General features: G+C 40.3%; 1 protein-coding gene across 2 annotated transcripts in view; it reads left to right on the top strand.

Annotated features, from left to right (window-relative positions):
* Window positions 1-12,799, top strand: part of Grm7 (glutamate metabotropic receptor 7) — a 562,936-nt gene extending 550,137 nt beyond the window's left edge. For both annotated transcript variants that reach the window (XR_016533549.1, XM_090324015.1), the window contains one exon: window positions 11,568-12,799. The gene's annotated coding sequence lies outside the window, so the exon portion shown is untranslated. The remainder of the gene's footprint in view (window positions 1-11,567) is intronic.
* Window positions 12,800-13,672: the final 873 nt, after the last annotated feature.

Below are 13,672 nucleotides of genomic sequence, written 5' to 3' on the forward strand. Positions count from 1 at the left end.
GACACAATTCCTAGGACATAAATAGTTTGATGGTTCCTATGGTATGTCTAACAACAATAAGGCCATGAGGGAGAGAGCAAGCAGCACATCTATCAGGAAAGAATATAATAAGACCAAGTATTTAGTAAGTATTGACCATGTGCAGTTTTTACCAAGTTACTTTATGCAGAACAATGCCTCAGAATCACTCAATAAGTACAAGTCCATTGTCATGCTTTCTTAACAGGTGAGTAAACTAAAGTTCAGAAAGGTTGGCCAGACTGATCAAGTCACACACTAAATAGCAGAGCTCAGACTCCTGGCCTGCCACAAGCTAGTTCCAAACCTTCTGAGCACTGTATTCTGCATATAAAAAGACATCTAAGTGGTAACTTATCGATTAAAATCTCAACCTCCATTATTTTGAAATAGATTTCCTTCTTTCCTTCCTCTCCCACGTTTTCCCCTTTTTTCCTCCTTTACTGATTGGCACCTCTTTCCCAAAAATCACTCACAGGAATTCAGCAGCCCTCCCTCAAGTTCTCCTCCTCTGTATCTCCCCTCCCATAGTTCATTAGCAGCCTTCCCTACAAAGGAACTCATCATTTGGTCTAGATAAAGGAGTAGCTTTAAAAAATAGTACCCAGGGTCTAAGGGAAAGGTTTGGAAGCCTGTGCAGTAGAGAGCTTTCTAATCAAGTGGTAATGGATGTTTTCTCACTTCAGACACACATGAGATCGGCAGGTCCATTTCACTCAGAACCTCCTGTGACACACAAGCTGTCTCTTTCTTACTATCCATTCTAAAGCATCTGTTGGCTTGGCCGGCCATTCCCCGACTCATTCCATAACAACCTGAGGGCTGGGATACATGGACTGTACTCATTTCCATTTCTTTCTAAACCTCCAGAATATGGATTAGAGTCTGGACATCCAACATTTATCAGTACACTTCCCATAAAACCAGAGCCAGTAGTCAGCATTTGACATTTCGGCACCTTCACGCTTAGAAGCATCTGTGGAAAGGAGCAGCAAGCTTGTTAGAAATGGAAAACACGGGGATGGATAAAGCAGTGTCTGCTGAATGTGCTCATGACATATCAGGAGATTCAGACAGGGAATGAAAAACAGTTCCTATCCCATTTGAACAGTACATTTGGACATCCTCAAGGTTGAACGATGCTACTGAGTTTATGTGTATGGTTGGCTTTGTTCCCAAAATTGACATTTGGGCTATATTTACAGCTCATCAAAACACCCAGTGCAAAATTAAGCGGATTAATGCAAACTGGCTCTAGTAACATTCTGATTCAAAAGGGAGAAAGGGAAATGGAGAGATCACAGTTGAGTTTTCTTGTCGAATTGTGGTTATGTGCAAACCTGCTTGTTAGTGTCTTTGTGATTGACACTCTTATTTTTTGAATAATACCTTGCTCTACCCTGTTGACCTGGTGAAATCTGTTGAGCATTGTCTAATCTCTCTTTGCTCAAGCCTGACTTCTGAAAGGACTTGGGTTCATTTTCCTGACCACGGGTGCCAGCTGTGCAAAGACCCTACTTCTGAAACGACAGAATGCTAGACTTCACTCAGAGATTGTGCTCATTTCTTGAAAATGTGTTCTTTCCCTTCATCCATTTTCTGTTCACACTTTAAAATACATCGATTATGGTTAGACTGAATTACTTTCTCAATTTGAAACCACTAAAAAATGATAAAAAAAATATTTCCAAAGTTTTAACCTTAAGTAAATAAAAATCAGACAAATTCTTTTGCTGGTAGATAGCGCCACAGCTTAGCCCACAGCTTAGCTGAGGGCTATGTTGGAAAGGTACAGTGAGTTTGGCTGAGAAATTCCACATGTGCTGGTTATAATTTTTTTTATTTTCTTCCATTAGACACTAAATTGTGTCTGCCATGGAGCCATAGGGTTTATTCATCACAGCTGTTTCAAACCACCATCTCTCTGAGTTGATCCTTAGATCAGTTCTAGGGAGCATGTCTAGGGGAAGAAAGACCAAGGAATATTATCTGACCATGTTATATTATAGACTATATAGAATATTATGTGGCCAATCTTATATGGCTCATATGAGTAATTTGGTAAATATACAATGACTGCTGCTTTACTTCTCCTCAACGAGACCTATCCTTCTAGTAACAAGCATGATATAAACTTCTATCACGGTTTAAAGTACAATCAAGTATTTTGGGAAATGGTAACTATTTGAACATTTGGGGAAAACTTGTTAGAAAAAAAGAATTCTGTTCTCTTTTGCTGTACAACAACCTAAATTTTTTTCTGGAAATCTTGATATTAAGGGTTTTTTTTCTGCTATCTTTGATATTAAGGTTTTTCTGTGTTGCTGTCACTAAAATAATAGACATTTCTCCCAAAGTAAAATAGTTTCATACCCAAATGCCATCGTCTAGAGATGGATGGTAGATCTTGTTCTTTGAAGTGATATGAAAATCCTTTCCTGCTACAGCCCAATCACAGGATGCTCTCTTTCCCAAAGGTCTAAAGAAATTCACTGGAGCTCAAGTTCACATTGTACCACTCAAGGACAAAATTGCAAGCCTGGCAATTTCAATTCTCATAGCAATTTCATGTTGAAATGATAGCCTGAAAAGGCAGCTCATGTTCAGTCACCAGCTGAGCTTCAGTCTTGTTTGAAATTGAGGATTTCATTGTCTTATATAGGGTGTTGGATGGAGAGAAATGATGGAGGTAAAGTCCTGAAGGCAGTCAGGGTGGTGGTCCTGGTAACGATGGCAACAGCATCTAATTAGGTATTCAGCGACGAGGCTGAATTAGGTATTCATGCAGCCTCAAGTGGGGGTGTTCTTCACACTACTGTATTATGGTATTGATTTTATTGACCATTTAAATGCAAGGAAGGCTGGGAGCTTTCTCCAGTGATGACAGTGTGTAGAGAGAAGCTGGAATGTCAGTCCAGCCATCTCAACACAAGCTGCAACCTCTTTCCACAATTCCATTTCGACGAAGTGTCGCCCACATCAGTGACCTAAACAACACCATCTTCTTCGGAGAATCTTCAACTTTTTTTTTTTAAGTCATGTGCTTTGTAGAGCACATTAGGGCAAATTTAAGCCGTTAACAAGAGCTACCTGAGAACTGCATGGCACAGGCGAAGACACCAGCCGGAATTCCTGTGACACTTCTCAAAGGGATCAGTGCTTAGATTTTTAACTTCTAGGAACCAAGAATAACCAATGAACGCCTTCTTACTGCTACACAATTGCTTGCTTCCATAAAGATTCATTCTGTAAATTTGGTGGTCACCCTTTGAGCTGCATCAGCCTTTCTTTTTTTTGTATTGGGTTTCTAAATATTCTGGTTAATATTTTTGAGTGACAACTGCTTAGTTTGATAGTCATTGTGGCCACCTAGAACCCATGTGCCCGTAGAGCTGCATGCTGCAGTCCCACATGCCACAGTCCCACATGGAGATTTCGGGATGCAATCTTTTGCACCTCATCAGCTCTGTAGCAGTCCTGGTCTCCATTTCCCTTTACGGACACAGACATAGATCAGTCCTTCACTGCACAATGTTTAAGTAGGGGATAAGTCACTTCAGCTCATCTATCTGAAATCCCTCTGGCACTAATCACTAGGTATCCACTTTGTTAAGCAAAATGGAAAGAGCAATATATAAAATGTGATTTTGCACAAGGCATAGCCATCCAGCAGTGAAGTGTTCTGGAATTGATGATGATGGCCAGAGCAATCGCTGTACGTGGTGTCATGGATCCCACATACGGGTCACGGCGGCCATTGATTACATGAGCAAGACTGCTCTGTACCTTAAGAAATGGTCATTTTTGCCATAATAGAGACTGCCTTCCTCTTTAGATCTGGCTGACTAGTGCAACCTCTCAAGATTTCAGCATCACACTTCCACAGTGATGCAGTGTGGCTAATGATGACAGCCGGAGTGGGTGGATGAAAAAGGAGACTCCCCAGCAGTGACGTGACAGATCCCTATGTCAGTGAACAGGCAGAGGGCACTGCATGTGCTGACTGTCCTTAAAAACTGAAGCACAGTTCTTTGGCACCCTAAAAATGTCCACCTTTATTTATAGACAGGGTTAACAGCCTTGAAAAGCAAGTACAAAAGCAATGTGTATGTGGAGAGAGAGAGAGAGAGAGAGAGAGAGAGAGAGAGAGAGAGAGAGAGAGAGAGAGAAAATATTATATAAATATTATCCAATCCTGTTCTAAGCATTCTGCCTACCTACCCTAACTCCTTTTATCCTCTTAATCACCTTAAAGTTTGCTACCTTAATGATGATTTATATCAACTTTCAAGTGAGGAAATCAAAGGCAGGGAGTTACTCACTTTCCAAAAGTTATATGGCTACCTGGCTTCAGTCTTTGTGTTTCTGTCTGTGTATCTTTTTCCCTCCCCTCAACCTTTTCCCCAGTGACAAGTTGATGAACACCCAGATATAAAGTGATCAAAGTTTCCTTCCCTCTCATCTCTAAGCTGCATGGGAAAGATGTATTTGAGATGATAGTTTCTTGGTGATGGGTATGAGAGAGAGGTGGGTTAAGCGAAGCCACTAGAGCTGATTGAAAATTTTGGTATAGTAGCAGGGCATAATATCAATCCACAAAAGTTAGTAGCTCTTCAGTATGCCAGCAATGAAAAGATCAAAACTTAAGTCAGAAAAGCAACTCCATTTGCAATAGTCTTAAAGAAAAATCAGTAAAATGCTTAGGAGTTAACTTAACTGAGGATGTTAAGTACCTCTACAGTGAAAACTATTAGAAAAATATTGAAGAGGGAAACTAAAGAACACATAAGGAAGTAGAAAGACCTTCAGTGCTCTTGAATTGGCCACATTAACATCAAGAAAATGGAAACACTTCCCAAAACAATCTACATAGTTATAATCTCAAAGCACAAGTTATAATCTCTGAAGCACATTTAACAGATAGTAGGTCCTCAAAAAATAATGTGTTCAGTTGCAGAAGCTCCTCCAAGTTAGCGACTTTTTCTTCACCTTCATTCCATTCATAAAAAGCCATGCTGTTGGTACACTGAGAACTTGGTAAAAGTTGGATAAGTGCATAAAAGAAGAAATGCATGAATGGGTCATGAATCTCTGCTCCTCATGTACCAAGACCTAAACTGCAGCAGGAACTTGCATCCAGAAGCACTCAGCATGCCTCTGCTGCTCTTTTACTACCATTGCCTAATTCCTAACATTAGCCGAAAGATAGAGTTTGATGCACAACCTCAGTTTTTGATGCATTATTTCCCCACATCTGTAATGCTTCACACTGTTTGCATCTGTAATATATTGAAATTGCCAAATGCACAAGAGCTTTGCAATGGCCAAAGTACATAATAAGGAAAAGCTATTCCTTTGAGACAGCTATTTAGTGCGCACCCTCTTTTGTGCCCCCTGAGGCAACACATATACAGCCTTAAATTGCCCAGATTCTAAAGATGTGTTAAAAATGTTTGACTGTCTCTTTCCTTCAACTGTACCTTCTAAGAATCATGTGACCGTCACCTTGCTTGATGCTTGATCCTAAAGTATAAATTAAATTTCTTTCAAAAACACATCAACAAAAACACAAGAATGCTCAATTACTCTTTCCATGGTGGGAATTGCTCCTTGATCTCTCAATTTTAGGCAGGTTGTTTCCACTCTGTTTGGATGCTGAAATAAAACGATGCGGAGAATTTGTGGTTTAAAGGCTACAAATGAAATTTGCAAAGTAATAGGCACGTTTCTCTGTATATTCATATGTAGCAGCAAAGGGAATGGGGAGAAGCAGTGAGGGGCCCGAGCTCATGACATTCCCATGCATTCTTCTGTTTAGCTCTTCTAAGGTTTTCTCCAGAGTCACTGAGCCAATAACTATGGTGCACAGCGAGGTATGGCATACTTAGGAAGCACTGAACAGCTCTGTATTCTAACCCAAGTGTGCTGGAAACATGGAGAGATTGATGGTTCACTCTGATTAAATATTAATAGGAAAGCTAGGGTGGCCATGGGCCCAACAGGGAAATCTGACTTGGAAGAATGGGAAAGACTACTTGCCACAAGTGACTCGAAATTCTACCCGTCAAGACCACATAACAGTAAAAGAGAAACAGGAAGAGTACACTGCCGGGAGAGAAGGGAAGCACATGAGATGTGTTTTCATGAAGATTGTGACTAATACGTGTCATCTCACCATAGCGCTGCTTCAATTTGACATATAGCCTTGGAAAATTTCTTTTCTTTCTTTCTTTCTTTTTTTTGTTTTAAGCAATACTGGCATTTGAACTCTGGTGCTTCAAGCTTCCTGGCATGTGCTGGACCACAGATCCAGTCTTTTATCTCTAGTTCATTTTGAGACAGGAAGGGTTTTTCCCCAGTATTTATCTGTTGAGAGTCAGGTCTTGTGAACTTTCTTTTCCCCCTTGACCAGCCTACGACCATGATCCTCCTCATCTCAAACTCCCAAAGAGCTAGGATGACAGGCATGAGTCACTGGTACCTGGCCGAGGTACTTGTGTCCAGAAGTGAAGCAATACTTTTATTTGTCCCCCCACCTTTTTCTTAGTTGGATGACACACATAGACATACATAAATATATAACTGTGTGTGTGTGTGTATGTATGTGCGTACTATTCCCTCCTTTCCAGCCTTGAGTTTTGTCACTCCCTGACCTGCTCCAGGTTGGCATAGAGAACTTTGCATCCTGCCTCTTTCTTGCATTTGCTCAGGCTTGAGTACAGCTCAAATGGCTTTCACTGCAAAGCCCTCCTATGCTTAATGTGGCACATTCCCATCCACTCACTAATGAGTCCTTGCAAGCATCTCTAAGTACTTTTCACCATGCAAACCTATTTTCTATGCTATGGCAGAAGCTTCGTGACACCAGGATCACCTCTGACTCAGTTCTGAGGCCCCAAGTAAAAGGAGGCCGACACCTGTACATTCCCCCTCCCCAAGATTTCCTAGGTGACTGATTCTCCATTCTCACAAATTGCATTATGCTGGGGTGAGCTTGCCCTTTAAGCTTTGCCACCTTATCTGACATTGATCTGTGTCCCTCAACCAGCACTGCTGAAAAGGGATTGGTTTGTTTTGGGGTTTCCTAACCAAGAAAGGCTGATCTATGACTCACGCCATGGTCTTATCTTGCAAAGTAGGAGGGGAAAAAAAGGAATTTTATCATTCTCTTCCTGATAGCATGTGGTCACCCTAATCTGAATCTCCAGTAAAGGAGAAATGAAGCCACAGCTTTCATGTTTGCAGTCTGTTTTGTGTGGTCAGTATCTATTAGAATGACTGGCAGTCAGTAAATGCTAAATAATGTGTGTGTCGATGGCTGAGGAGATGGACAGATATCCGGATGTTTGGTTTTGTGCAATGATATTAGCGTGGATGGCACTTGGGATTGCAGAGTTGTTTTACTGCTTGATTATGTTTTCACCCAGTGCAGGAGCTTGAGGACAAGGGTGTAGGGTTGTCACAGGGGATGCTGGGAAGAGTTGGGGGAAAGGAGCACCACAGGGGCTGCCACAGCAGGCGTGCAGACATCACCTCTTACTTCAGAATCAGACTGGCATGACCAGGGATGCCCCCAACATTAGCATCCTTGTTTTTAGCATACCCGTTTAGTTCCTCATTTCTAGTCAGCTTTGCCGATTTGGAGGCAACTAGTGAGTTTCTCAAAGTAATCAATTATGAACGGTTTTGGGGAAAACTATTACACAGTGGATTACTTTTTCGGAATAACATGCGGGACCTTTGCTAGCATTTCTTGAAACCTGGGGTGAGAATTAATGGCTAATTGAAGGGGATGACATTTCTTTTTGAGATAGGACATGGGCTAATGAACCCTGGAGAAGGAATCCCAGATTACAGTGGTTCAAAAAAGAATGAGAAACATGAATAGTGTATGTATGCGGATCGGGCTGGGAGGAGAGACACTGAAGGGATAAAACCAATCAGGGCTCTTTCTTCTTCCAGCCTGTTTCAAGTTTTGTATATACTATATAAGGGTTTTAATAGCTTAATCTCTGTATACCATTGACTCTTTTGATCTGAAATGTGTGTATGTAAATGTAGGTATGTAATGAAATCTATGACATTCTATTTCCAATATGATTTGCAAAAAGTAAGACTGGAGGTATGGCTCAAGTGGTAGCGTGCCACCTTCACTAAATGTGAAACCCTGAGTTTGAACCCCATTAGCCATGCAAATCAAAATACTCTGTGGGGCTGGGAGTTTGGCCTAGTGGTAGAGTGCTTGCCTAGCATGCACGAGGACCCGGGTTCGATTCCTTGGTACCACATACTTAGAAAAAGCCAGAAGTGGTGCTGAGGCTCAAGTGGTAGAGCTTTAGCCTTGAGGAAAAATCCAAGGACAGTGCTCAGGCCCTGAGCTTAAGCCCAGGACTGGCAAAAAAAAATACTCTGCAAAAACAGTATGTTTAACCTCACTGTAAGCATTACATTTTGGTATCATGCTTCGAGAACTCTTGGTGTAGCCAGCATCCAAAAAGTCAGAACAGTGTGATTGATATTTGTTCTTTTATCAAATCTTTAACTTTCTGGGGAAAAAAATCACCCTGGCTATTTTTAAATAAAAAGTGTATCTTTTTAGCAAGTATTTCATCGGGCAACTATTTTGAGCTAAGCAATTTTCCTTCCAGAACGATAAACTACATTGCTATTCAAATAAATGGAATTATTGAACACCATAAGCACTTATTTTGTTTACTCATAAGGCCAGAAATGGTTTAAAAATAAACATTATAATACATTGGCCATTACTGCGAAAAGGACATAAATTGCCATTTTAGAACAGCGTGGGTCTCATTATAATTTTGCTGAAATGTTCCTAAGCAATTTTGCAAAGGAAGCATATGCTGAGGCTAATAATTTGTATAGACATGTATAACGTAAAAGTACATATTTATACATTATGCTCTCCAGTGAGAAGCTGGGATGATTCCCACATACGTATTATCCACTGTTCACAGGACATTCATTTCTCTTCCCATTGTATAGACTTTATGACATTTGGAGTCATGGCCCTAGGCTGTGTGCCCCTCCAGTAGCAATGAAGCTGACTCTGAACTCAGAGAAAATGAGACCATCTCCAGCTCCAGCATGGTCTTCCCACCAGAAAGTGACTGTGATGAAATTGGATAGGGAAGGGGGGAAAACAAGATGAGGGGCAGAGGTGGGGGGAGGGAAATGGGGGTCTCAATGTATGTGAAGCAATGCACCTTCTATCTGGTGAATATAATGTAACCCTTCTATTAATTACAATAAAAAATATATGGAGAAAGAAAAAATGTCCAGACTTAAACATTACACAGCCGACTCTTGCAATGTTATTCTTCCAAGTCCCAGATTCCTTCCCACTGATGTGAGCACCCATCTCTAGGCTCTCTGCAAACAGATGCCAAGCACCCAGTGAATCCCATCCTATTCTGGAAAATAATTTCCAGGTGTGTGTGTGTGTGTGTGTATATGTGTGTGTGCGTGTGTGTGTGTGTGCGCGTGCGCGTGCAGGTCTTGAACTCAGGGCCTGGGTGCTATCTCAGATCTTTTGTGGTCAAGGCTAGTATTCTTATCACTTGAGGCACACCTCCACTTCTGACTTTCTTGGTGTTTAACAGGAGATAAGAGACGCATGGTCTTTCCTGCTTATGCAGGCTTTGAATTTTGATCCTCAGATCTAAGCTTTTTGAGTAGCTAAAATTAGAGTTAAGAACTACCAGTGCCTTGAAAATTTTTATTTTAAATCCTAATTTGATGTCAGTTCTAATTTAATCTGAACTGGTACTGAGGAAAATTTCTACTCTTAGTCTCTCAGAAAAAAACAAAAAACACCTTTTGTGTTTTATTTTAACGTCCTGGAAGAAATTTCATCCTTTCCACTAGCCAGTTATGCTTAAGGACGAGAACAGGTGTCATTACTCATACCACTGAGGTGGACTGATACTCAACCTTTGGGGTATTTTCCTTTTATTCCCTTTTGATCTTGAAGAGAATGAGCACGTTGACATTTGACAAGGCATGCAGAAACTACAGCCTCAACATGTCAGCTAAGGTTTCCTGGCTAACACAGTGTACATAAGCTTTGGTACTGGAAAACATTGTCAGAAAGCTAGCCTCCTCAGTGTGCTGCTGAAGAGAGCCTAGTTTCCACTGTGACACTGAGACAGTGTCCTGAGATGATGTGGGAATCCCTGGATGAAGCCCAGGTAGTTGATAAGATGCATGGTCACTGAACACTCAGGAGCAGATTTCACACATCGTCACAATTTTCATGCAATTCTATTTTCTCCCCTTTATTTTTGCTAATACACACAATGTAACACCCCCAGTTAGAATACTTTGGGACGAGAGCCATAATTTTGAATCCTGAAAATACATTTAATCTTCACAGATTCTGTGTAGTGTTATGAAAAAATGTACATGTTTACTTATGTATGTAGATTATACTCGATGCCCCAAGGTCAACATGAAAATACAGCTGCTTCTTTACTCCCTTAAAATTCACATGTGAATGCCTGTTGAAGAGTTTTGGAGGGGCTGACAGAGTGACTCAAGTGGTAGAGCACCTGCCTGGAAAGTATAAGACTCTGGGTTTAAACCCCAGTATCTCCAAATAAAAAAGAGAATTCTAAAAAAATCTCTGAGCTGAACAAGTAAATATATTTACAATCTAAGAAAAGTCAAACAAGCTGATTGATGTGGATGCAAAACTATTAAGATTGAATGAATGAGGACTCTCATATCACAGCCATGAAATGCATCTGGTAATCGGGATCAGAGTGATGTTATGAGATGGTGGTGAACAAGGAAACCTGCTCTGATGTTCAACTACCCATCCAAAGAGCCAATGGACAAAGATTTACTGAAAGAAACAGTTGAATGAAGGAGCAAAGGAGATCCTTGGAATCATTGTACCCGATGGAAAATTCATTTTCTGTGCATTTAAGAAAAAGAAATGTGGGCTGTTCATGTTGAAAAGATGTAAAGTATGCTTCACTTTAATAAAAATCGTTCTGCTGGCAATCATTTACAAGTTTTCAATGGCAATGCTGTAAGAGTCCATCTGTAGTCATTTGTTACATGTGTGTGAAAGACCTAGAGAAGGTTCTCTGGGCAATCTCATTTCCAGTTGCCCTAAATAAATTCCAGTGATCCATGACATGCATGGAACATTGGTTATGGGAAGGTCTGGGAAATAATCACGTGATAAAATAGACTGGAACCTAAGTGGTCCTTTTAAGCTGTGGACTGGATCAATTAAAAAGTATGACAACCATCAATACAGCTACCAAACTGACAGACCCACTAGAGGAAGGCTGAGAATGTCTGTCTGGCAAAAACCAAAAGCAAAAACACTGCTGACTTAAGGATCCTTGGGAACTGCAGATTTTAGTGTACAAAAGTGTAGATACACAACAGTGTGTGTGTGTGTGTGTGTGTGTGTGTGTTGCTCAAAGCACAACTTGATCTTATACCGCGCACCATCAGAGCTGTACTTCAAGAAAGGTCATTGCCACAACTGACTCTTTCACTTTTTCTTTCAGGCCCTGCTGCAAAAAAGAAGTATGTCAGTTATAATAATCTGGTTATCTAGCCTGTCCCATCCCATGGAATCCTAAAGGAGGAAGAACCTCACTTATTCTATCACCCATCCTGGCATAGGACTCTTTCAGTCCTGCGCACTTCCCACCACCTGGAAGAGTTACCCAGGCCAGGAGACCAACGTTAGAGGATCCAAGTGTTCTAAACAGCTGCTTAATGAAAATATTCTTACTTTATCTTGGCTTAATAAGTCACTGGCATCAGCACTGCCAACTCGGCTGCAATTCTGGACCTTCCCTTACCAAAGGGAGAGTTGAGACTCAAGTCCCATCCAGGCTCTTTAGGATAAACCACTGAGAGCCAGAGGACCGATTTGGGGCTGCCTTGTCTTTCTACGTATGTATTTCCAGGCTGCAAGGTTTTGAAATTTTCTGTACAGTTTGTGAGGACTTTTGCACTTTTGCCATCTGATGTTGTACCTTGGTTCTCTGTTTTCGAATGCCCTGTTTTCATAGAGCCCCTATTCTCTCAGATGGTGGAATCTTTGGGGAAGTTTTAAAATAAAGAAACTCATAAAAATGATCTCGGCAGACACTCAGAAAAAATCCCTCCACATACATCTGTACATGACTGTAAAATTCTGATATAGAACCACTGAAAATCACATTATTTTTTTTAAGACAAAAAAAAGATACTTAAAGACCAAAAACTGTGCTGAGAAAGTAGACTCCACCTATCTCTGCTACATGGTAGGTTACACAGGAGGAAAGCATTGGCCAAATGGAATAGAGGTCTTGATCTTCGGAATGCATGCCAGTAATGTATTTTTACAGTACATGTTAATAATTTATGTTGGCTATTTGTATTTGTGTTCTCTTTTGTTATTTTCATTAGGGTATATGGATATTTTGCAATAATTTTAATAATTATTAAGCTATTTGGAAGGAAGAATATGGATTTTTCACGTCTTGAGGTTTTGTTCATGCGCCCTATGACTGACCAGTGTGACGAGAACAAAAAAGCATGTATGTTTTTTACTGTTTGTAATAAGTACTTTCGTTAATCTTGCTGCTTATGTGCCAATTTAGTGGAAAAAAAAGAGTCCCTTGCTGAAAAAGAAATTCCCTCTTTCCATTCTCTTTCAATTCTGTGGTATTGTCCAAGAATGTATCAATAAAATACTTTGGTTAACTTTTTTATTTTTCTGCAATAAATATCTTAGTCATTTTTCCCCCTTTTAGCTAGATTTTATTTCCAAACATAAGCTGGAGAACAGTATAGAACCAAACCCGAGTAACTAATACTCTGTACATACACCTAATACTCTGTAACATACAACTAATAATCTACCATACAGCTAATACTCTATAACTCATGACCACAGCCATACATGAAACATACATTATAGTCCAGAGAAGCTAGCTTCTGCATTTGGAAAGGAATGGTCACACAGATTACGCTATTCTTCTGGTTTTGAAAATGAGAACAGAAAACTGTTGTCATTTACTCAGTGAGCTCTCTATCTAAAACAAGTGACAAAGGTGAAAATAAAGTATAGCTTACATAACCATGAAGGCAACTTAGTGAAAAGGTATACATTTCTGCTATCTTGACAAACACAAAGAGCTAAAACTAGTATGAGGCATGTGTTTACTGTTTATTATCTTTAGTTGTACAAAGGAGGTGACATTTAACAAAGCAGTTTATGAATACAATGCACCTTGGTCAATGTCATTCCCTTCAACATTCTCACCCGCCTTCTACCCACCCCTTCTTTCTTCATATTGTGATATACAAAGAATTCTTGACTGCATCGCCCTCTTCTCCCCACTTTCCTTCATGTATACCTCTCTCCTTTACCCATTTCCTTGTGCTTATTTCATTGGGCTTTGACACAGAACTATCCTATGACCCAATAATTCCACTCCTGGGCATTGATTCCTAGAATAAACAAGGTTACAGTAAAGCCACCAGCACAAACATGGTCACTGTAGCTTTATTTACCATAGCTAAGATATAGAATCAGCTCAGATGACCCTCAGTGGATGTATGGGTCAGGAAAAGGTGTCATGGATACACAAATGACATTGTAGCATTTGAAAAGAAA

Source organism: Megascapheus bottae, chromosome 33 (genome assembly GCF_031878675.1).
Source record: "Megascapheus bottae isolate mThoBot1 chromosome 33, mThoBot2.hap1, whole genome shotgun sequence".
NCBI classification, from domain to species: domain Eukaryota; kingdom Metazoa; phylum Chordata; class Mammalia; order Rodentia; family Geomyidae; genus Megascapheus; species Megascapheus bottae.